Source organism: Trichoplusia ni, chromosome 15 (genome assembly GCF_003590095.1).
Source record: "Trichoplusia ni isolate ovarian cell line Hi5 chromosome 15, tn1, whole genome shotgun sequence".
In the NCBI taxonomy this organism is placed as follows: domain Eukaryota; kingdom Metazoa; phylum Arthropoda; class Insecta; order Lepidoptera; family Noctuidae; genus Trichoplusia; species Trichoplusia ni.
Genome location: NC_039492.1, coordinates 1,628,367 through 1,654,914, shown reverse-complemented (window position 1 = coordinate 1,654,914; position 26,548 = coordinate 1,628,367). Strand labels below are relative to the sequence as shown.

Genomic DNA, 26,548 nt, shown 5'->3' with positions numbered 1-26,548 from the left:
TCCTTTTGAAGTTTCAGTTTCATTCTTGTTTCGAATGGAGCATAATATTGCTATTATAAGCAAACAAACGGACATGCGGGTCGTTTGTGGGTCGACGATCTAAAAGAAGACCTAAAATAGTAGAAAAATTATTGAATAAGGAAATTAGACCGCCACACGCTGCTCTCCGTCAGCTCCGTCAGCGTAGGATAGCGATTTTGAAATTTGCTATCTCACGTTTTCAACTAGTTCTCGTTCAGGCAACTTACCATCGTTATTACGTAAACTTAGCGCAATGTTTACCGTTTTATATTTCCATCCAACCAGTACTGACAGCTGTACACCATAAGATGGGTGTGAGAGGTTCCCCTCTCACCAACAGTATTGGTTCTCGTGAGAGGCTGTGAACCCACCGACAGTTATCGGGCACGGCTCCAACTGCGGATATATCCTGAGATTTATCACACATAAAAAACCCAAATGCAAAGTGCATTTGGGTTTTTATATGGCCGATATGTAGATCCAATCCGGTCGGCTGCCAATGTTTTGTACGTTTTGCCGTCACAATTAGACACACGAGTGGGGCGTGCATCCAGTTGCAATTTCTGTAACTTACAACGTTAATGAAAAAGGGAGGACCAAGCATAATTTGTTTCTGACTTTCAGCTTCATGATACATCTTACCTATATCTTCACAAAGTCACACAAACCTATTTACCAGCGTACAAATAGCTAAACGAGCACATCGGCTAACATTTTAAAATCCTTTATCCACAAGAACGACACACAGCAAGTTTCTAATAAAATGTCAGAAAAGACGGTATTACAGAAATAAAAGTAAAGGTATCCGAGATTGGAACTGAAAGTCTGAGAAACGTCGGGATTGCGAAGAGAGCAGTAACCGTGGAGAGCTCCTGGATGCTGCGGACGAGATACAATTGAACAATTTTCTCGGCGTCCTCCCGCCTCGCTTATTGACGGCGGATCGTAATAGATAGCTAGTACTTTATGGATGAAATGAAACATTTTCATGATCAAAGAGATGTCTATTGGGCTTTGATTATTTACCTCCGAGCCTTTGATAGACAGTGTCAAAGGTTTGCGCCGTCAGCCGCCTGAATAATTTGATGTGTTCCAAGATTTTTGTGTTAGTTACGAGTGAATAGGTTATATGTGTCCACTTCGTAATCTCTTTAGTTACGCATTTTTGTAAACAAATAATCAAGTTAAGTTCCATAAATAATGTTTGATACACCGTCGTAGTGTCGTATGGCATTGCATAGGAAGTCAGAAATGTATCTTAAAATATTTATTATATATGTACTACGTTACACGTTGTTTCTCCGCGATGGACTCCTAAACTACTATCCCGATATCAATCAAATTTGCACATCGTCTATAGCTGTATCCAAATTGAAAGATACCTTTGGATAGGGTACCTTTCAGTTCAATTGATAGTAGATATATTATTTTCTTGCAGAATTTTAGTCTAACTTACCCACCTAAATATCACATGGACGAAGGCGCGGGCAACAGCTAGTTTATTATAAAATCTGAAACATCGACCTGTAATGCTAGTAATCCTAAATCTATTGAGATGGTAAAAGTAGTTCATTAGTTAATTGAATGCCGGCCGTGTTCGGTTTAATTAATAGCCGGCGGCAGTTTGTCCGCCGAAGCCGATATATGTATTATATTATACATGTGTGTGTGAAGTGGTTTTCAATACACTTAATACACATAGTAGTACATAGTAATTATAATATACGTGACCATCTAGGTTACTATGTCTTGTTGAATTTTTGATACCTTGTAGGGAGACTTCGATTTAGTTATCAAAAAATTCTCAACATGACAATAGATATTGTGTTTAAGGCTATACATTCATCTGTATTGTATAAACTGTAACTCTTGTTTGCTCACCAGCGTCGAAAATACAGTCTCTCCAATATATTGCCCGTGCCGCCGACAGACCTCGTACATTACATTTTTAACTTTTACAATATGGCCGGTATTTACCGAACGGTGGCCACAAACCATAAATTAGTGAACACGAGAATTGTAAACAAAAACCAGTCGCAGTCTCGGGCGAGATTACGAGAACACTTATTCATTGCTTGGCAGAGTTCGAGCCGGGTATGCCTTCCGGGGCGAGCAAGGGGAGGGGCAGAGTCGTGCGGGGAGCGGCGGGGGGGGGGACTACTTGTGAACCGAAGTGTGGTGCGCCGGGATTGTAGTGGAAATGGAAATCGTATGAGTAGATATAAGTGGAGACTCCAGATACAAGTAAGGCCAAATTTAAATTTAAATCTGGCCTCATTATTATGCATGCAATTGACTGTGGAAGCGGGGCTTTCTTTGTGATTTTTCGGTACAATATTCTTACAAAACTTTCATTTTATCTAGACTTTTGGGAAACGATGTTTTAAAATACTCACAAAAAAAATGTACAAAGTATTAAATAAGTTACTAAAAACAATCGGAGTGGATCGACGCCTGGTGTAATCTCCCGCGGCGCGATAAGCGGCTTTACAAGTCTTCCGAGTTCCTTCTGCCGACAGTAATATGGCCGCGGGCGAAATTTCAATTAAACAAAACACTAACAGTTGAAAGTTAAGAAACGTTCACATTTAAACACAAGTGAACTTTTAAATAACACTCCATTATTCATGAAGTCGGTAATTATGAGGGAGCCGCTGAAGTTTGAGCGGCCATTAGTTATAACATAAACAGAACCAGTGCAGCATTCATCAGCAGCCGGTTTAAATATTTAACTGGGAGCAGTTCTCGTCAATGGGATATCCGTTCTTAATGGAATTAATAAAATGTGGGCTAATGGGCGCGCGGTCGCCGCGACCCGCACTCGCCTTATTTGCATATTAATCTATCGCTCGCTCAAAGTTTCACTCGCAGGGATTTGAAAGCGATCCAGAGCGTTCAAGTTTCGTTCCTATTCATTGTGTTTCGAAACATTCTCTTTTTTGTTAAAATTTACTTAATGGATTAACAAAGGAAACATTTTTACACTGCCTTTGTTTGCCGCTTGCGTGAGTTTAATTTGAATATCTGGATGTACACGAGGAAGTCGCCGGCCTGGCTAAGTGACAATTATTGTGATAAAGTGCCCTTCAGGGACGCAGAAATGCGATTTAAAAACAACCGAAATACAGAGTTTTTACATAATTATTACATTTTATGGACACGCATAAACATTGTTTTCTTTGTGTTCGGAATCATGAAAATCGTAGAAGATAAACTCAACGCTTAAAGAATAACTATATTAAACCTAAAGCCTCTTTGTAAATGCCTTGTTTTTTGTGAAGACCAGGTGTTTTTATTTATTTGGTGATACTAACCAAATTGCCACTTTGCAAAGCGTAACGTATTACAATTCGCCCGCTTAATTCCCAGTAGTTTTCCCAGATACTACTAAATACAAGAGTTTTCAATATTATGATTGCCCGAGCTTTGTAAGATTTTTTTATTACACTAAATGGTTAACATTGAAGCGGGTTCATATAATAATAATAGTACGGTAATCACGTGTTCATATTCTATGCAAGTTTGCCGTGAAAGCCTACAGATTCAATTTGAGGCTAACTATGAGTAATGTCTCGACACATTACCACATTAGTCGTATTAAGCTACACGTTGTTATTTGAAGGCTCTACTGCTAAATAGTTATTAGGCTGGGTGGAAACCTTAGGTATGTTTGTAACTAACCCAAGCTAGAGGAGGTGTAGGTGTCTAAGATCAACATTAAGTACCTCAAATAATAATATATTATATTACAAAGGAGTAGATATTACTACGCTAAATGTTCGTTTTACAATATATATCACTTTGGGATTTAATATTTACAGCACATATTGTGTTTATATTTAATATACAAAAAAAATCCTTACCTCTTCAGGTATGTCAACAGTAATTAACTCACTGTATATACATAATTATAAATAATGGCTTGAAACTTACTAAGTATGTTCCGCATCACGTCAGCCGGACATGTTGTCGCGACCATTAATTAAATTCCAACGTTCAAAGGGTTTAAAAAGAATTCATTTGAGGAATATCGTAGCGCTACACGACGCCAAATGAAGCCAGCCGCAGCTCCATTAATTACCAGCTCTATCTTACCGACCGTTAAAGGAAAATGCTACTTTTGCATCCACAATGCATAGTAATTGGCCCTAATACTCGTATTGCGGCGACTCGTAGCGTTGACTACGCTGCGTAGCGCATTTCTGTATGCTACGCTTGTTGTCTACGGCGTAACCGCGTAGCACGTAGGCTAATAATGACAGATAGAATTTCTACTGAGTTCAGTTTTTATAGCACAACTCTGTTCATAGTCTGTAAGTAAATGCTTTCGTAAACTGACAATAGTTTGTGTTGGAAACATACGTACATAAATATAACACAACAAAACAGTCTAAGCTTAAATAAATAAACACCTAAGTAATAGCAGCCATCAATACTCAAACATGAAATACTTGATGGAAAGTGAAAGAAACATTTCCTGCCGTGTCCGGGCTCGGCCCTCACATTTATTTGTCCGCTCAAAACTAGTAAAGTTCTGACCGAAGCTCCTCAATTGAGTAGAAAGCTTCGGAATATTTTACTCCGCTCTACTTTACTGTGATCAGGAAGAACTCAGCGCTTTTCAGTTGAAGGGATATACAGAAGTGCTTTTGCACAATCATGTTATGGATATTCTTTTTATTCAGTTTGTTTTTGGGATAGAAAATAATCAAAAAATATGTTTTTCGTTAATGTAAATTGAAAAATGAAAATAAAATTGAATGAATGTAAAAATTATCAACTAAACACAAATTAATTTTCTCTAATGTCGCCCGATCATCATGTGAAAATTCAGGAAAGAAATTCATAATATGATTCCGCAGAGAGCCACTTCAGCAGCCTCTCGCGCCTTATCTCTGTATCGAGCGCCGCCAGCCTCACCACTCCATACAAGACCACTTCCTACTGTGTCATGTGAGCAAGGCTTTTTAGTTTACTTCAGAAGTTTTAAAGCGTTTGTTTACGTTAAATATATGTTGATAAGAAGTTATAATTTGGGAATCGTTTCTCGTGTTGTGAGGCGCCCGCGTGGAGCAGCCAGCCTTGAAATTAGGTAATGTTATGTTATACGAAGATAGTCACCAGCTGAAAACTGATTTAATGATTCTGGTTCAGGATTTACATTAAAAAACCGTACGGTTGTTTAAAAGTAAGTGATTGTTTTGATTTCTAATAAAGTTTCATATTTTGAAGTTGTGTTGAATACGATGTTTCAATATATTTTTAGAAAGTACCAAATGGGCAACAATATCTTCTGATGGACACAATAATGTGCTATACTATAGTTGAAACAATCTCTTGACATGAACAAAACAGCTTATAACGGCACAATTAACTTGAACATTAACATAGACGACGGCATTATGACATGTTCTATTATATCCAAAGGATGACTGGTAGATAATTAGATAAGTCCGCCTTATGTACCACATTTGTACGTAAAAGTTTAAATAAATAATCGGGAGGCTTAGAGAGTTCTTCACTTCTAAGCCACGCGAAAAGAGCGAGAGGCCCTTCTGCGCTGTTTAACGCGCTTTCTCTCTTTCACGACCGCAGTAATATATGTTTAATAGTTGGTGGTAGGTTAGGTATCGTCCCACACAAGCCGCTAAAGTTACCTCTCGCCGTCCCTCGCGACTCTGTTTACGAGTTAGCATCAATTCAATAAGTAGTTTTATTCGTTCAAACTTGTTTTATAAATATATTTAACGTGTTGCCGGAGTTTTGTGACGTTTTCCGTCCCAGATGTGACATTAGCGGAGCGAGGACTGATTTGAGTGCTGAGGGCGTTGCAAACACTTAATGTTTTATTTTATCGTTTAGTTACACATGTTTAGACTTATTTTTGTAGGACCTCAGTGTTTTATTTATAACTTCCAACGAAATAAGAACTTAACTGTGAATGAGATAAAATTGTAAATCTTTTTTTTGTTGTGTGCTTAATAAAACATCAACACAATAACCTCAGGTCTAGAAGCTAATATGAGAGTGAGAAAAATAGATATTGCCGATTCTCAGACTTACTGAATACTTATAAAATTTCATTAAAATCGTACGCGCCTTTTCAGGCGGGTACTTTAACTTTGAGATACAATAATTTGATATATATGATATATAGCGGCCCCTCTGCCTTCCGCCGAAGCCGTCGCGCTCCGCCGGCCCCACCAGAGGGCGCCACTCGTATCTCCCAAGCTCGGCGGATATCTCGTGGACATGTGACCACTTGTCATGTACACTTCTTAATATCCACCCGAATGTGACGTAATGTGATTACGTGTAATCTGACAGTTACATTATCTCTAACACACGAGCAGCTAGTGCGAGCCTCAAAGGAGAGTATTATCATATTGTTATGTGCCCGTGATATGTGTACCCTTTACATGAGCCTGTATAATTCTGTTGAATATAGTTATATTTAGATGATGAGAAGGACTATTGGAGATACATGAAGTAATATTTTTGTTAATACTTCATTCAGTATTTCAAACAACTGAGATTTTTAGGAAGTTAAAACCAAACCTTATACGCAAAAGTTGCCCATCGCTGGTTCTCTATCTATTCGTAACCCAGCCTTGCCCACAAAGAGGAACTATTTGGGGAATTAATTGTAAACATATCGCCGTCGGAGTGTGTCGGGTAACGAAGGCGTGTTAATTTAATGCGAGCCCTTATGATTCGATCGCGAGCACGACTGCCTGCTGATGTACGGCGCGTGTTTTTGGGTCAAAACTTTTGGGTAGTGGCTGCTATTTAAGTACAAATTGAATAAATTTCGGAGTTTATGAACTGATGTAATATAACTTATATGTTGTAAAATATTCGTTTTTCAGGATGGTATGATGAAGTAAGTAGGTCGGGGTAGGTAGGTATGATATACTAATCAAAGGAAAAAAGGAATAAGTAAATATTAAGAGCCCTTTGAATATTGCATCTTGTACTAATTTACTTATAGTATAATTTTGCGTGTCAGGAAGCCCACGTTCTTGCAAAACACTCACAAACCTAATACATCGTATCCTCATTCTTGTCTGTGAGATAAACTGATCACAATTTCACGACTCGTCGAGCGAAGCCACGGGAAAACACATGTCATGCCTAGCGTTGTTTATGGAGACACTTAGATGATTAATAAGAAGGTCCACTCTATTTTATTTATTTGTTTATTATAACACCATTAACACCAAAGCGATGTTATAAAATAATATTAATATAAGAGCAATTACAAGATAAACTAAAGAATAGACATTAACATAATAATATATACATGAAATAGTAAAAACATAACATTTCTTAAAAATATGGTTTTCTATATATATTTGCGCCACTTCTGTGAACTTCGGCAAGGTAAGTACAAATATGTCAATGTTTCCGAAATTAATTCTATTAATTAAACTTATTCCTCGGGTTTATTCGTCCAGACTCTAACTCGGAGCGAACATTCTGTTGTGTCTATCTACAATAGAAAATAGCGAAAAAAATCATATAAAGTGAAGTTGTTAGAGATTTCATTCTGTTGTCCTTCTAATGCTGCCACTAGTTATACTAAGATACGGTAATTTTAATAACCGAGATACTTATACATTTTAATACTTATTATTCGTAATACAAGTAGCGCGCGGCTCGCGCTCGTCGCTCGTCTCGTTGTATTATCATATCATTATACTAATACGTTACTTCTACATTCAAACATGCGCTTTTTGTCTCGGGAGCGACTCGCACTGGAAGCATTCGTAACTGGGTCGCACAAGGAGGTTATTATTGAAATGATTTACGAATAAATCAAGTTCACGGTCTGAATCATACATGCTGTTGTTTGAGGAAAGCTTTGGCTTACATTATTCTTGTAAGAGATTATACAAGTACAGAGTGGAACTTCTGGTGGTCGTTGTTGAGTGGTGGCTGGTTGATTTGTGAAGGGACAGCGATTAATTCTCTCGATATTAATAACCGTATTGTTTCTGTATGCTTGTCATCGTAAATAAGGCCGGGTTTATGAGCTCGTCCACTTTTATTAGTAATAGCGATGGAACTACTATGTCATATAACTTCAGCGAATACTGTTTGTTACTTCTGCTTGCTCGAGCGCTATTTGAACATTCGTTAATAATACTAGAACAAAGTTCAGCAAACACATTTCACGTTGATTACACAACACGTAGTTGAAAATACATTACAGAATAAACATCAGCAGTGCAAATTTTCGACACGTTTCAAAATAATATGCAAACCAAGTGTAATTACATAATGCACCGCGAGCGGCGCCCGGAGCTGCGCGCTGGCCGGCGTCACGACTGCACGCGGACACAATAATTGTGACAGACATTATCAATATCGAGTTAGCGCAATCAGCGCGCATTGAGCCTGGCCTGGCCGCACCGCGCCTGGCCTCGCCGGGTCCGGCCTGGCCTGGGCTTGCGGCCTGAATCCCTAATGCCAGCCTCGTTACGTGGCCGCTACAAATTGGCGTTTTTGTCCTGTTTGTCTTTATTGGTGGCACTTGACGAGCGGCGGCGTCTCATTTGTTAGTGTAGTGAGAGCGCGGCTCGCGTGCGCCGCCGAGATAAGTTGCTGCTATTTGTCCGGATGAAGGCGACCGCTTTTTTAGGCTTGATCGATAGCGCCGTTTCAAATAGCTTTCATTGAACTTGCGTGAAGCCGGATTCACAAGCTTGGTAACAGTTTTTAGTGTAGACCTCGTATTTTGCGTTTTTGTTGAACTTGAGATGCTATAATTTTGTAGTAAGCGTATATTTAAAAAACGATCACAGTGTTTGTTACCTTAGCAGGTACCAACAAGTGTCAAAAAACCATATAAGAGTGCGCGATCATAAGAATATTACATAAAGGCATATTAATGTTAATATATCATGAGATAACATCATTACGCCGCCCTTATAAAAACATTACCGTATTTTTCCGATAAACCTGTCCCTCTAGCTATTGTAAAATATTGAATTGCGATCCAACATTATTAGATATTCTGTCAAAAAGAATTTCACTAAAATGAATGGTACAATTTCATACCTATTTTCGGATTTTTCTGTGAATATGGAGTAAGATATGAGATAGTTAATAAGAACATGTGAAGCGATATGTACGTATCACACTGATATTATTTTTAGGAAGTCTCAAGTTTATAGAAATAAAAATATTAAAAATCTGTATCTATCTACTCACTTAGTTACATTTGGTAAATGAGATTTTAAAAATACAAATCTCACAAAAAACATCGTTCCAATAAACCCCAACGTTTGTAAAGAGGTCTGTAGGTATAACCATCACTCAATGAATAAGCTCACGACCCCAAAAGCTATTAATATACCAAAGAAAAGTACGAAAGATATCGTAACCAAGTCAACATTGAATCAACATTTTAATCCGAGCTCGGCTGACAAACATAATATAATAGTTTGGGGAGCCGCGCCTGAATAACGCAGCGCCGAGAATATTCCCAAATCTTAATCAAGCTCTAATCTCTTGGAAAAAGGTATCTGACGGTGAAGGAAAATCTCGGATCTCATATCGAATAGTAAAGTATTGGAGAGGCTCGCACGGGCGCACGGGGCGCGTACCTGCCGCCGCGCCGGCTGCCCGCCGCCCGCGCCGGGTGCTGCCCGCTCCGGCCCTGTCGGACCCTTTCCCTTTTCAATGATACGTCGGGGAATATTTTGACAAACTAATATTAGCGGAGATTACCTCGGCGGATAGTTATGCAAACATGGAGCCGCGGCGGCCGGGAGGCACGATTGCTTTTATTTAACTTTGAGAAAGGTAAAGAAGCCATTTTTACGGTTGAGTTATTATTATTATCTTGTAAGGCCAGCCACCACATACCTACACACACTGCCATCTTTATGATATTACCTTGTTTGTATTCACACTATAGAATTGTATATCCGTTGTAAGCTACAATACTACGAAAGGCAAGTTAATTAATGCATTGAGTTCAACGATAACCGAATCTGAACAGAATTTTACTCTATGAACTTAAAACCTAACATTATATCAATACAACTTTGACGAACTCTAGTTAGAATTCTTATTTTCTTTAAAAGCAGCACTTTTGAAGTTATTTTTAATACCGACATATATTACACTATAACTGTCGGCATAGTAATAAAATATCGTGTGCTGCACTTTATAGGAGTATTATCCAATTTATGCGAAACATCATTCACCTCCCAATCGAAATAAAAATATAATGGAGTCAATAAAACACCACTTTAACTCCGGGATTCAATAAACATTGGCGTGATGGTTCAAATATACAAGTACCATTGTTTGTTATGAGTTATTATAATATATTTTGATGTCTCGTTAAAGTAGCGCATTTGATACAGCCATTATAGAAATTAGGCCATCCTCTGGTCGCAGTTTGGAAGGTGGACTAGAGACTTGATTAATCAGCTCTCATTTCAAATTATGTTTGCAACGAATAATCATCATCGGCCTAGCCTTTTCCCAACTATGTTTAGGTCGGCTTGAAGTGTAACCGGATTTAGGAGCGACTGACCTCCTCAACCTAGTTACCCGGGCAATACGACATACCTTAGTGAAACTGTTTATCAGACTTTCAAGCTTCTGACTACCTGTATCGACTGTCACATATAACGTAACATAAGGAAAGTTGCAACAATTAATCTCGATCATAAAACATTTATAATCCTATGTTTGTTTGATGTTCGATAATAATGTCTGTATTATTGTTGTTATATTATAACCCATTAATATTGTTATCAGGTTAACAATCACTTGTTTCAGACTCAGTCTAAATAAGTAAGTAACACGAATTCTTGTCTAGACTTCGGCGGATTAGTCTAGACTTCTGCGAGTCTAATTCTAGCATATTGCCTGCAGGAGTTACATTATGAAAAAGTTTTATTCCCTTTCTGTTTTCAACGAATGCCATTGTTAAAATAATGCATTTTGAATGGTCTAAAACTAGTTTTCTCGGAGTATTTGTATAAATTAACGATATATAATTGGCTTAATTTAGATTCAGCAATGAAAATAAGTTCTTACAGATGTGACTCGATGTTCAAGTTCTCTATTTTATAACTTCATTAACATCTAGGAAAATCTAGACTGAAGAATTACGTCACTTATTAGTAAATTAATAATGTATAAAAAAAATGTGAAACACTGTTGCCTCTAATTCGAGTTTTTAATTCTCCTTATCACGTCTTTTGTTATAGCTTACATGGCGGAGGCTTTTATCCAAAAAATCCTGTTTAATTATTTAGCGGGAGGTGAGGCGAGTCACTACACGATTATATGACACCAACCACCAGCTCTTACATGTTCCTGTCTCCGCTGTGGAAGAGTGATAGCGCACTACACTTTATAGAGCGGCATCTCTCTCCCACCATTACTACGATGTCACTTTAAGAGGTGACGGCAGGTCCCCAGTCCCGTGCAAACATCACGTACTCACAACTTACGACAAACTTACACGAGATCACCACGCTTGCTTTATCAAAGGGCATTATATAAATAGAAGATGGTAGGAAACTGCTATGTTTATTATGATGTGGAAAATGTTGGTGCGCAAAGGCGTTTTGCTTGAAAACCTATAACTAATAGTACTACTTATGCGAGATATAGTTATAGAAAGAGCTCTAATTAATACAAGCACGTATTCGACAGATGCTTATGGTGATATTTTATAACTGTCATGATTCAGTTGTGGACATGGATCTAAAAGTCTTAATAAAACCGCGATTTTTCAATAGCTAGATAAAAGCGCTCCTGTGTTGTTAAATATTTAATTGTTAGTATGAAATTACTCTAGTGCCAGTGAAATCGTTATCCACTAAAATAGTTGTACACTAAAATCAACACCAAATAACTCGACGAACATTAAAGAGCGATAGCTATGCATCGACTATGGATATAATTCAAAAAGCATTCGGAAATATTGGATTTGAGCAGTGGCAACACACGAGCGGCCATTAATCGCCGCAGTCCATCCATCAAACGTTTTTACAGTAGCCGCGGCGGCACACAGCCACTCTACCATTTTATTGGCACAAAACAAATCTACATACATAATAGTCGGAGCTCCTACAAACGATATATGACTCGTGTTTTCACAGATATTGGTAATGGATCACCAAACACGTTCACTTCACTTGTGTGGGGCAAATCCCGAAGGGATTACCAATTTATAGAGAACTAGAGGACTCTTGGAGTTTGCTTCCCACGGGCAATTAGTTTCGACATTTTTAAAACTTTTTGAAAATCGTTAGGAATATATCAAAGGCTTCCTAAATCCGGGGAATATTTTTAACTGTTGTGTGACTTTCAATTCGTGGTAGGAAATTACTCGACGGTCAGTTCTGATATAAAATTCATTACGATTTCGAAACAAAACAAAATTTATTATGGATCGTAATTTATAGGTTCCATTGTAATCTGCCTTATAAAATAGAAATATTTATTTAGTTATTCGAGCACAAGCCCCGGCGAGAGCATTGTGTCCGCCGGCCGCAGGACTCATTGTTGCCGGGAACTCATTCCTAGCAGTCTATGGACCGGTATCATTACAAAAAGAGCAATAAAAATACATTCACCATAGAATATGGGATGTGTAATATTATTCGCGATTACTACAGTAGAGAGAGAGCGGTCGCCGGCACGAGTAATGTATTGTGTTGCGCTCGATGCTATCACGTTGATTGTGCGATCTATTTGATTGCACGATGTATTTGTGTCTTTGTAATATTTCTTATTTTACTACAAAGAAGAAATAATAAAGAAAAGAAGGAACAGAAGCTGCTGTACACTAAACTTCAACAAATTTCATTAAAGATCATAATTTATTCATGAATCGTTTCGGATATGTACCCTGTTAAGTTTAGACCGCAGTCTAGGTCTAGTTGGATCCTACTCTGAATTCTATCGCTGTGATTCCGTTTCTTCCAGAGAAGCAATTAGCGCTCGTGTCGGGGTTCCCGGGCCAACCCGAACAACCAGGCTACCCGGGCAACCCCGACAACCTCGAATTTAATTATAGCCTTGTTCAATGTTGATTCATTTCCATGTAGTCTGTGTTGGACGCAAACACTAATATTGTAAGTGGGACTAGATTCCCGAGTTAAACCCTTCAATTGATTAGGGTTAGCAATAGTGTGTACTTAATGAATATACACTGAAACTTGTTGTAACTAACGAACGAATATCAAGTATCACAATTTAAATAACCTTTAGTATATATATTATATACTACACATAAATGTACAGTTAACCGTCAATAGGAAATTGTTCGTGTAGGACACTGTTTACTATTCAACTTCCTCGTTTTATTTAAACGATAGGTTCTGGTCGTACCTGCCCCTCGTCAGCGTGGTGCGGCGCCACACGCGCGCTGTTCGCCGCCCGGTGACAAGTTGTAAGCAGGCGCTCTGCAAGTCATGTCGCTGTCAGCCTGTCAGCTATTGACGAGGGTCTGGTCCACTACATCCGGCCTATTGACGACGTCAATGCCTCTCATACAGTGCGCGTCTTCAATTATCATTTTAAGGGCTTTTGACACTTGTGAAGGGGACGCAAGAGCTGGATGTCGTGTTAATGTGCTTCGAATATAGATGTTAATGGTGTCTTATGTCGGACGGATAAAAGCATTTGGAAGTACGTATAATCATCTTAAATTCATAAATAACGCAAAGCAAGTGTCCTCACACTGTATAAAGTCCGAATATTCCAGAATTAAAGAGATATTATTTTCCCATTTCAAATGAATTATAATGAATCTACTTATCTCTCTTCCAGAAAGACGTGATTCATTCAGACATTCATCAAATAACATTCTTACCAACATTGTCGTAATGAAAACTTTTCAAATTATATAATTAGCAGTCGCGTGGTACCCAGCCGACAATATAGCGCGTTTTTAATTATTATGTTTGTGACTGAACATTTCCTGAGTGTGTTGAGGTTGCGTCCGCAGCGTCGGCTCACATCGAACGAAAACAAAAGATACACGTGCCTCTTGTTTCCCCAACATTATAATAAGTAAGTTTATTAATTAAACTCCACTCTTCTATAAAACAGAGGAGTGATACTTATTCGTAGTTTCACATCTTGTTTTGTTGTTTCCTGGTGTGAATGAAACTATTTTAATGTTGAGTAGAGACATCTATATTTATTGTTATTAGTTTTAAATGAAAAATTAACATACTCTTCTCTGTTACAGATAAATGCAGACATGCACCGCATCACGCTTAAGCTCCCCGATGGGGTAAGTACAGAGTAATTTTTGAATAGCAAGTATTCTCTGATTAGAATGTGTTGCTGAAACTCAAGATTACATTGGATTCAATTACAGGCTTCAACCCTAGAAACTCAAGTTAACGAAGCAAAGACATGTGCAATATAAATTGACTTGTATAACTTTTAATTAAACATTGAATATTCTAAAACATACATTACAATAAAAACAATATAATACTGACATATTATACAATTAACTATATATAACTCACTCACTCGTACACACAATGTTTAGGTTTGTTCCGTATCTGAGTACTTGCGTGTAATAAATATTTTATATAGGCGGAAAACACAGCCGCAGCGACATCAAGTGAACAAAGAAATGCCACTTATATGCAATCGTATGTCGCAGTAAGTGAGGCGGTAGAGGGCGCCCTCCGGAGCATTAGCGATAAAATAAAGCACTTTGTTCTCTTCTAGAACATTGTGGAAGCTTTTAATCTATTAAGTGGCCGTTTTATGATCTGATCCGATCTTCAAACGGAGCTATTTCGGTCGGACTGATCCACAAATTGGTGATTTACCTGTCGTTATGACATTACACGGTGATTAGATTTTCTTTTAAACGACTCCATTTTGGATGGCTTTTGCAATTTGTATTAACAACGGCTATGTGGACTTTGGAGCGCTAGTATTGTCCGCAAATGGGAGAACGTGCTCTTTAAACTGCAGTGTTATCTATGAAGCAAAATGGCCGAAGGACAAACGACATGTTCATGACACAAAAACATGTCTGAATTTATGTAATTAAGATAATGATGTCATTAGCACACAGTTCTGAGAAACATTCGCTACACGACGCGAACTTGTTATTTGGGCACTTACCGGTTAGCTCTACTTTACTCTTACCTCAAAGAAACCATATTTCTGTTGAACAGTTGTTACCATTGTATAAGAAACACAATTTCTCCGCTAAAGCAAGTCTCCGCAAATACAAGAACATGTATTTATACTTCAAAGGAAGAAAAACAAATACACCGTCGTTTTTATCAGGAGTGCTCTTGTAGCTGTAATGAGGTTTCCGACGATACCTCCACAACTATTGTTCTATTTGGCTACTCTTACACTGATAACTCAGCATAATTACTGGGGAAAAAAGTGTTTTAAACACCCAGTACTTATAGTGAAAACTTTTCTGAAGTTATAAAACCTTGAAATGAAACTACTTTTACGGATTTTATCGCGGTTTAATTTTAGATTTTAGTTCCCGACGTTTCGAAACCTTTGCAGGTATCATGGTCACGGGCAGACTGAGATGGCGTTCGTCTTGAAGACCTTATAAAATCTCGGGACAATAGCGCGGTACATTAGGTGATGTCAGATAGTCGGAGCTCGTCACTGACACACAAAGGAATCGACTTCTAGGATTAGGTCTAAGTTAGAGCTTATGTTGAGTACCTAGGCCGCTCTCTGATGGACCTATAAAGCCCTTTTTAAGTCACCGCATTCACAGAGATGTGTGATAAAGATGTATTATATTATGTCGTAGTTGATGGATGTGTGTAAGAGTCCGTGTGTTAGTGTGTGTGCGTGTGATCGTTTCTCGCCTATTATTAAGTTCGAGAGGCCATAACGAGGCCTGAATAATTCGCAGTTGCCCCATTATTTACAACTACCCACGTTCCGCGGCGTCGAACACCTAACAAAGTGTGACGGCGTAATAATCAGAAGACCTACACAATATGATTCGCGATTTCTGACACGTGTTGTGACATAATGGTGTAAACCTCCGAATATTATTAAAGTACACTAACTTTCTGAGAAAAGGGTCGCCTTTATCACATAATTATGTGATTACGAGATAACCGTAATTAAAGTACCGCCTGTGTAAGTCACCTCATTTAAAGCACGAAAATTTTGTTCAGTCTTTGGGTCATCCCTCAAACAGAAAATGTTCATGTTTGCTGTGAATATACGAATTTCTCGAAGTGGTCCTACTGTACTTCCCGCCATGTGTCTACACACTAAACATTTATTACAATTCAGAGTATCCTTTGACCGAACTCATCTCTTTGTTTCCAATTAAGTAATTATTTAAGCCCGAGGCGCTCCTGTCGGCGAAGAAATTAATTATAAGTACTAGCCGCGTATGTTAACTTGTGTAACGCCCGTATAATGTGCCTGTCTGGTGCTGGCTGCGTGACCTTTGTTGTAAACCTCTTAATTGTCAGGAGACAGGGAAAGTTATGATGACTAGGTATGGACTATGCGCTAATTTTGGAATACAATTGAACTTGGCGAACTAAAAGTTCATTTACACGAGGCGATATAATTTTGCCAACGATGATGTATAATTTTATATTAACGCAGCTTTGTTATGTTTTGCAGTTTAGATCATTCCTAGCTCGTGTAAATTATTTTTTGTTAATGAAGTATTCACGCCATCCTTAGACAGGAATCAAGAGTTTTTGTAACCCAAGGATCATTTATCTTTTCATAGTACTTCTTCTTCCAGAAACACAAAACGAAATAAACCATCATAATCTATGTTAGTCTAATCATATGATTAGACTAACATAGAACATCCTACAAATAATATGTAATATTCCTCTGATGACGTAGGTAAACCATAAATTATAACAACATAGTAAACATTGTCGACGTGACCCTTGTTCGAGATCGAATTAATTCCGGCGCAAATGGAAAGTTATAACGAGCTTTTTATTTGTACCGCAACCTCTTCTAATTGACGAGTGGAATCATATTTAGCAATCTGCGGCGGATTCCACGCAAATTGTTCTGTTAAATGTTGCCCTTAATTTGCGTAATGGTCGATCCATATTTCGGTGTCGGGGAATATCGCCTTGTAGCTATTAAGGGTGTCTTGTCCGCGGCCGATGTCGTCCCAATTAACTGCGGATCGTTAAAATACGAAAGACCTTGATTGCTTGTGAGTTGCTTCGTAAATGTTCTCCTTCGACTGTCGGAGTGAGGAGTGCCCCTGCCCCCCCCCACGCCCACATTTCCTCAATAAGGTATTTTATTTAACAATTGTAATCGAATAGCACTGAAACAAAAAACGACAAACAGAATAAAGATGAACATTTATTCTGTTTTTCATTTAGTGTCCGATTCGATTTTGATCTGAATTTTATAGTTAACAAGTGTCAATGGAGCGTTCAAGCACCAATTAAATAAAAATATCGGCGACTTATTGACGAACTGGAATTGTATCACGAGGGAACGGTTCTCTGATATAAATGAAGGTAACAGATCCAACTTTAATAGATGTTAAATATAAACTGAGCTTGTTCGCGCTGCTCGTCCCTAATGACACCTCGACATCCATTACGCCGGCCACTTGTCAGCGCCGCGCCCGCGCTGCGCCGCCTGTCAAACTCGCGCTGACAGCAGCCTGACTGTCGCGCCCTTATTTATCAACTAATACTCTTCCTATGGAACCTGCAGCCGTTGTAATTAATTTTGATGAGGTCGAGGTAGGAGGTGGGGGGGAGCTTCCTGCTTGCCGACTAACTTGCTTGCATTAGACGTAAGATGTAGTAGTTACGGCTATTCAGTAAAGTTTTGTTACTGTCTCTAAAGAGGTTGAACTTCACTCTTTGTGTTTCGAGTTCACGTTTGTGTTTCACGTGCAGGTTCACAGAGTATCTGCTTGACAGAAAATGGTATCTTACAGTTAATTGTTTTATAGTAGAATTCGCTTTACACTCACCATACTGAATATTAAATAAAAAGAAACTTTTGGCACTTAAGACTCGAATCGAAATTCAATTACTCTTAATTAGGTATTTAGAAATTAATGGTAATATCATTGTTGATGTTCAGTTTTAAATATAATTTCGTAAACAATTACAATTCAATATACATTCACTAGTTGTGCATTAACCCCGTGTGTATCGCTACAGCCCGAGCCGTGCGAGATGAGCGCGGTTAATTCCCGCGAAATATGGACCAATCGCATTTGACGAGCGCCTGTAATGGCCGCGTTACCACCGCACTGCTTTCTACTCCGGAATTTGAATGGCGTAATTTCAGATGTTTTATGAGATGAATTACACTCGTTCTGTAATGGTTCTTCTGTTTTGCGTGGCGGTATTTTAATGGGAGGACCGGGTAATAGAGGAGACTAATAAAAGAGGATGTGAATACTACCTACATACACATTATAAAGAAACTCTAATATACGTGAGCAAAACTACGTGTAACCAAAACAAAACGTTTACTATTCCTGAGTTGAGCCCTGATTCTACGTTCAGGATATTTTGCAACTCAAATCGTTACATCGTGTCTTCCTAAATCAGAAAACATTTTTCCATATCTTCAAAGGATACAAACGTAACGGTTACATTCGAACCTTGTCCGCAGTTAGAGTAGTAACAAATTTGTGGACCTTTTTACCAATTATCTTCAGTAAACTCGCAAAATCGGATCGTGTAATGAGTTCGTAAAACTGGTTATTTTTCATATTTCCGCTGATGTGAGGGCGACGCGCGCAACTCACGTTACTGCGCGGCTTCACTTTGAGAACATGATGCCTCGTTTGTGGGCAAAGGAGTACCGTCAGCACATACACAAGCACACATAAAGCAGTTTCAAATTCACTAATTAGCTTCATGTAGAACTAGATAAAACCTTGGATATTAAAGGCTGCTTACTAAAAATGTTGTTAATTACAATCTGTGGACTGTGACAAAATTGTATTCATAATGAGCATACATTTGCATTCACAAAAATACGGTTATTATGTAAAGGGTACAAGATCCAGTGTTAATTAAAATGTTGACGACGTACTGCCACACTTACATGTAATGGAATGGGAAGCGCTTTTTGTAACGGCAATTCAAAAATATTTCCTCTTGTGAATAAAATAGCATTTATTGTGAGCACCATAATATCATAGTACACTCTCGAATACTCGTGTACAAAATAAAAAAGGAGAGTTAAATTTAAAAAAAATCGATACCTAGTGCTTGTTATTTAGCTTGATCATATTTTTATTTGCTGCCCCGGATAGTGACCGTAATTAAATCTGGTTTCATGATAAACATTTTGAAAAGATCTGGTGAGCCCGCAGCCTGTGTCGGTCGTATCGGTCGCGTCGCCGCACTACACATTATTCACAACTCGTGAAGTCGCGATGCCTGTCAAACTTTGATAAAGGGTGCTCTACAAGCGTAGTAGGTTTTTCACAAAACGGGCAAGCGTGACTGCAGCACAGCGCGGTGCGGCCCACACCGTGAACGCGGCCCGGAGCGGGGGCTGCGGCCAATTTGTGTCAAACTCACCCAAAGTTGGCGCTAATTTATTTCTCGCCCGTGCTCACGCTCTATGGAAGATAGTTATTTAATTTCCGACACGTTAAAGTTAAGGCAGCGCCGAATATACCTGAATGGTAATGTGGGATTTTTCATTTTATCCACGACCTCACATTTACATAATGGGAGAATCATGAACGTCGCCTCGGAAATTATTAACGTCGAGTGTATTGTCGTGATATTAAATTATAACAATCTCGGAAGACTTAACCCAAGTCACTTGAACTCCGACATGCGTGTAAATTGACATTAAACTTCCACCGTATGTGTTCCATACCCCCCCCTCCCCGTGAGGCCCGTACCCCGCAGCCCCCCCCCCTCCCGTCCCGCACCTCTACAAACGTTTGCCGATTCATAATGCATGAAGTGGTAAAGTTCGGGCGCTCCGCAGCTCACCCCTTTCCCTTCAGAGTCACAACTCCGGCGCGAGTGTCGATATAATACATTCATATCATCACTTTAGGTGCCTGAAATCTTGTCAACAATGTTTTTTTTATAAAAACAGCGTGAAAAAGTTTTGTAAACACATTCGTTATCGATAGGGTTTGGAATACATTTCCACTTCGTTGGGAACTCGGAAACTTATGGAGCTGTATCGTGAGGGATATGGCGGGTTTACTTCGAGTTCTGTATTCAATTTGGGTAACTATTTAGGGTTGAAGTATAAGTGGGTTTTAAGACTCGTAAATAAATAAATCTATAGTTAACGTCACATTATTTAAAAGTAATGGAGTAAAATTATGTTGAACAAACATTCTTATAGAAGACTGTGGAAAGGTGAAGAATGAATCGTATGAAACTTGGCCAGTTAACGATATTTATTCGCATTTTGAATTCAACAACTTCGTTATCACTCCGTTAGACGCAGTAGTTAAGCAAAAGCAATGTTTATATATGACTCACAAGACAGAGAAATAGTTAAGTATGCTATCAAACTGACTTGTACTACGTCAGCGTAAGCAAAGTCAACGTAGCCACAAGATCGCCTACGGCGTAGCGCGTAGCATATTTGGCCTTTCTTTTCTCACAGTATTGACAGGATAAAAGTATTATTCATATAAATACTGTAATAGGTAACTAGATACTACTAAAACAGTTGGAAATATAGTAATTACATAAACCCAAAAGAAAATAATATACCGAAATGATTACAAGAAAGAAAACATAATGTCTATTATTGTTTGTAAAATATCCTTAACTTTGAAAGTAGAATTTTAAATGTGATACTTTGTTTTACGCCGCCTCCATTTGGTAAAACGAAGCTCCCTCCCAAAAATACCGTCGTTCATAAAAATTTCAGCCTCTTTTTATACTCACTGACGTATTTATATCATGAATAACCTATTAAAATTTATACCGATGTTTTAAGAGCGCCTATTTATTTTCTTCATGCAATATACCTTGTATTACATATACCAACATGTTTGTCGTTTATTAGTAAGCACATTCAATTCCCAATCTGTATTAGGGGCTACATTCTACAACAAACAGAGGATCGGGTCTAATCCATCAGCCTGTACTTGTACACAGTCACACGTAACATAGGCCTGCCTCGCTTACACCGCAATAGATCAAGACGGTTTATACGTACACAAGTTGCTATGTGCTATCTCCACTAACAACTTTAACACGTATCTGACGTTTAATCTGATTGGAAATGGACACAATCAATCCGACAAAGTTTCAAATAAAACCGCCGACACGGAGACCACTAACTCTGGACAGAAGCAAGCAATAACGCTCACTCTCGCGACAGATACAAAGCAACGAGCGCCGGACCCCGGGTTTACGACCTCACACGTCCGGGAATCAATCCTGCGACGTTCAGCACAAGGCCGGCGACCAGACCTGCTTTACGAGGCACTTTTAGTGGCGGCACAAGAAGTACACATTACTCTGGCACAAGAACATCGATCAGTTTTATGACACGCAATTATAACGCCCATAACTCTTTTATGTTGGAATATAAAATTACCTTTTAGCTGGCTCTGTACACATTGGAGAGCTGCGGATTTATCTGTGTCTTGATGTCATGATGAAAATATTCAAAAAAACTTCCATTGAACTATTTCAGTTTGTTGTTAATGAGTATTACTCGCAGATACACATAAAATACGGACAACACACACTAAATGTGACTCGTTATTACTAAAACTTTACCCATATAAACTTTATTAATTGAGTCGTTAATTTAACTGCGACTTCTGCCAAAAAAACTTATTTACCTGCTATAAGTAGATGTGTCATTTGTATTTAGCGTTACGTAAATACAGGAACAAGCGAAAAATAATGTTAATGTATTGAAGATTTAAGTTGTTGATGAATTAATAAATGGAACTAATTATATACCAAGCATATTCCATAGCTTCATAAACGTTCAAGAAAAGTCAACATAATTTATTTATGTATAGTTGTTTGTAAAATGTATTTATGTTAACCGACTTCTGTTGCTGACTCTACATTATCGTACATTTCTTTTTATAGCTCTTGAACCTTCAGTCTATAATTACCAGAAATAATGAGTATTTGTGGAAGTACCCCGCGGCTAATTACTTGGCTGCTAGCTGAGAGAGTCTGTGAACAAACATTAGCGCCAGAAAATAAATTATTGTATTGTTCACATCTTAACAATGAATTATTCAAACTCAATATACTCGTGCTTGCTTCAAAAACCTGAAACTATTTTTTTAATGCTTGTTCTTTTTTTTCTTGTTTTAATAAGGATAAATCTATATGGGAGTAGAGTATAAATAAAAGAACATAGATTTTTCGGGAATACAGACTCAGTACAATACGCAAATACTTCACAAGTTTCCGAATTGCGTTCGCATATCGCAATTTGAAAATATGTTAAACTATATTGTTGTTACAAGTTTAACACAACTGTTAGGTTCTAAGGATTGTAACTTATCCTATTACTGAATAAAGATAAAATACCGCATCGTCATAAAATAGTTTTACAGTTTGGTGATTTCTCATTTTAGTATGCATGTGTATTAACAAACGAATGATAATAATACAAAGTCGTCAGGTAAACGCTAGTGTTGATATCACAGTAGACTGCTAAAAGCATAGAAAACAATGAAAAGGCATAGAAAACACTCACGCACTGGAGTGCACAATCTAAATCACGAACATACGGGGAAAATGGTTTTAAAAACGAACATAAAACTGGGTTAGATTGGACTGGTCATTAAACAGTAAGCCTAGCTTTACAGCATTCACAGTTATGGGGCATAAAACTGTTATGTATGGAGTCACTATTATATTAAGCACTGCCCAGTAACACTTAACATGTTATTTTGTATAATAAAAGTAATATCTGGTTGTAACTCTTTACTGCCGGACAACATCGCTAAGGGAAGTGGGCCACATTGTGGGAATATCATGCTTTCTACAATGGAAAAACATTTATTCTTGAGGTTTTGTTTGTCTTCTACGTCTGTTTAGTGTTATTAAGGCTGTCCGTCTGGCTGTTTGTCCGTCTATCCGTCCGCCTGTCACCAGGTTGTATATCACGAATGTGATGGCTAGACAGTTAAAATTTTCACAGATGATGTTTCTTTTGTCGAGAGCGGCTTGTTCCTGACCGATTTTTTAATCTCTTATGAAAAGAGACACTTACTATGTTGTGGATTGGAAGACGATATTTTGTACTCCACTATTAAGCTTCTAAGTAGTGTTTGCGACTATCTTATTGCATTGCCGATATGGGACCCAATGACTACGTTTCAAAAACATTGCAGTAATTTCGAGGTTCACCGCGAAACTTACATTATACATAACAAAAAGAACAAAGTGTATCTACCCCTTTTCTATTCGTTTTATGATTGTTACAAAACACAGAGATAGGACAAGCTCAGCCCTGTCCCAGGCCGCAGCCGATACAAATCCCCCGGACAACAATAACATTCTTTACAGTGGGCCAAAGTGTTTACCTTTAGGGAGGCCGCGACCGGCGCTATGTCGTGTAGGTCACATCCGCGACCCAAGACAAATGGCCCGAACTAGCCGACCACATGATTGTGGTGAGCTATGAACACTGCACGTATAGCAACATATCATGTGGGCGCCGAATATTTGCGGTCAACCGTTGTTTGTATAGTACACGTTACAGTAATGGAAAATGGAAAATCATTAATATTATTATGAAATTTAATTATTGAAGATTGTTTTGAATCATAATTAATTTAAACTTTATTTTATATGTTCATTAAATTTTCCTTTACAAACTAAATGACGGTATTAGATGAGTAATTTTTAGTCTCTATACTAACATATGCCTCAGATCATCCAATACTCTAGTCTCACCGCATACTGCTCGCCCGAAGCGGACGTGACGTCACTCGTACATTTATCACTCACACTCCACAAGCGATCAAATTCTCGCGATATGAGTGATAATTTCCCCGGAGACGCGACACGACACCAATGATACTGCTGCGAGATCTATCGCGTGTAAGATGGATCTTATGTAGGTAACGAAGGATGACATTAATATCCAGTTGAAGTAATCACAATTAGCTTGATATTTTCAATAAACAACAGGAAAATGGGATGTTTAGGTTGTCTCAAGAAAATACTTGATTGGTATTCATACACATATAAAAAAATATATATAGCAAATCTTATCAAAAAGTAATTAGGTTTGTTTTGCTTGACATAATAGTAAGTTCGGCACAACAATGTAATACGACTGAATGAATTAGGATTGAAATTCAGGTCACATGTATTAACTTCCAGAAATAACGAGCGAATGAACTCGTTCTGAAAATATTTCGCTTAAAATAATTAACGATTTATTTTTTACTTTTCATTTTCATTTTAATAGCAGTGACAAAACAGTTGTTTGTTTGTTGGACTGCAAAGTCAAAAATCATCATTCGTATCCCAGAATTAATTATATGTGTGTTGCTTTTTTTTAATAATTCTCAACTTTCACACAACGCCGTCTAGTCTCAAACTAAGCAAAGCTTGTAATATGATTTTTTTACGAAAATAATAAAAAAAAATGTCCTAGGTGGGAATCGAACCCATGACCTCTAGTATAGCAGTCAGGGCCACTAACCACTAGACCAACAGGCCAGTCATTAATTTATTATCTTCAAATTAATAATCACTTGCCAAAATCATCACATCAAAAGTCGATGTCGGAGGCGAGCAGGGGATTTTAACTCTGACACCAGGTTGAATATATAATTATAAAAAAATAGAGAAGAGAGTGTATGGTATCAATGATATGACTCTTACATTATTATAAGTATATTACAGAACGTTTAATTATTCGAAGATATTAATTGAGTAAATTGTTATGTAATCTTCGTAATTATTCGTAATGAGCAGGTACGTCGTACTCACTTATGTTAAGTAGGGACTCACTCTATAATTTAATTAATTGATCTTTTTTTTGTGTCACTGAAAGTAATGGAGACCATTTTTAGCTTTTTAATTTAATTCTTGAAGAATTTTCTGGTTTTTTTTTACATTTGATTTAGATTGATTACTTTAATTGACAACATGAGACTAACTTTGTATTACTCAATAGATTTATTAAAAGGTATCAAATTCAACTCAACACTTCAAGTGTCGACATGATGTTATCAATTTGAAGTCCGCCTAAACAAAAACCTTCCTGACGTTAAATTTACTCTGTAAATAATATTTCATATTCGGGATGTGTGCATATTCACATCACTCGCTCCACAGCCTCACATTTTTCCCCCGCGCCGCTCACGCTCCGCTCCCGCCCCGCTCCCGCTCCGCTCTCGCTCCGCTCTCGCTCGCAGGATCCGGCTCTCGTCCGCGCCATCATTTATTCCATTTGTCGCTCCGCCAGACATGACCGATGGCTGTCCCCTGCCATCCCATCGCTTTGTTTATAAATCCCATAAAGGTTGTTAAATGAGTGGTGTAACGGCGGCATCACGCTCTAAATATAATTACTTTAGAATAATTAAGTATTATTCATGAAGGCATATTTGCTGAGAGGATGGAATGGCCTCTTTGTTGTGTTGTTATGTAAAATGTTCCCGGCGCCAGTTGCTTAATGATTTTTGTACTTACTTACTTTTTAATCTTTTAATTGTTCTGCGTTACGGTGAAACTGGCATTGAAATAATGATATACGTAATACTTTATGGTTACACAAATATAAATAATGTTTTATATTTGTAGGCCACACTTACTTTGGTTTTGCTTTCAGCAAAATACTTCACTTTACTGCGTATAATCTTGTAGCTTATACCAAACAACCGCAAGGGGCAGATATGTATCGATATCGATATATTATTGCTAGCGTCGGATACAGGTGGTTTGTGTCTAACTTAACAATCGCATTGCAATCAGTGCGGGGCTATTAGTCATTGTCGGACAGTCGACATCAAAGGAGATGCGTTCAAACGATTATAATACAATCGGATAGCCCCGCCCGCGCCGGCCGCGTACAGGGTGTGCACTACTTGTGCTAATTGGATATGTTTGATAATGATATCGACTTCGGTAGTAAGTATTATCATTCAATTATAACGTTAAAAATTGTGGTTGTTTAAAATATGTTAATATAATCATTTTTTTCTCATTATTCTATATGCTTATGACAAAAAGATCACAATTATTAAAAAAGTCAAGCACAACAGTATAACAAACGAAATAACATAGAGTTTTCCACTTAAAATACACGCGCAGTTAAACACCAGAAAGCATTTTATATTACAGAAAACGTATTTAATCTGAGCAGTCAACAAACATAAACCCACAATGAAATGAACAAACAATTGTTCCACTTAGCGGAGACTCAAGACCCGGGTCACAGCGACCGTTTATTTCTATCAAACCCTTTCTCTGGACGATCGATCTGTTGGAGGGTTAAACAAATAAACCAAAACACAGTAATAGAAGGTTGTTAAAAAGTATTTAAAAAATAAAAAGAGCTCTGGAAGTGG

General features: G+C 38.0%; 1 protein-coding gene across 1 annotated transcript in view; it reads left to right on the top strand.

The window, feature by feature from the left end:
- LOC113501151 (neuroligin-1-like) overlaps positions 1-26,548 on the top strand; it is an 82,807-nt gene that overhangs the window by 31,876 nt on the left and 24,383 nt on the right. The window contains exon 2 of the mRNA XM_026882190.1: positions 14,255-14,299. The gene's annotated coding sequence lies outside the window, so the exon portion shown is untranslated. The remainder of the gene's footprint in view (positions 1-14,254; positions 14,300-26,548) is intronic.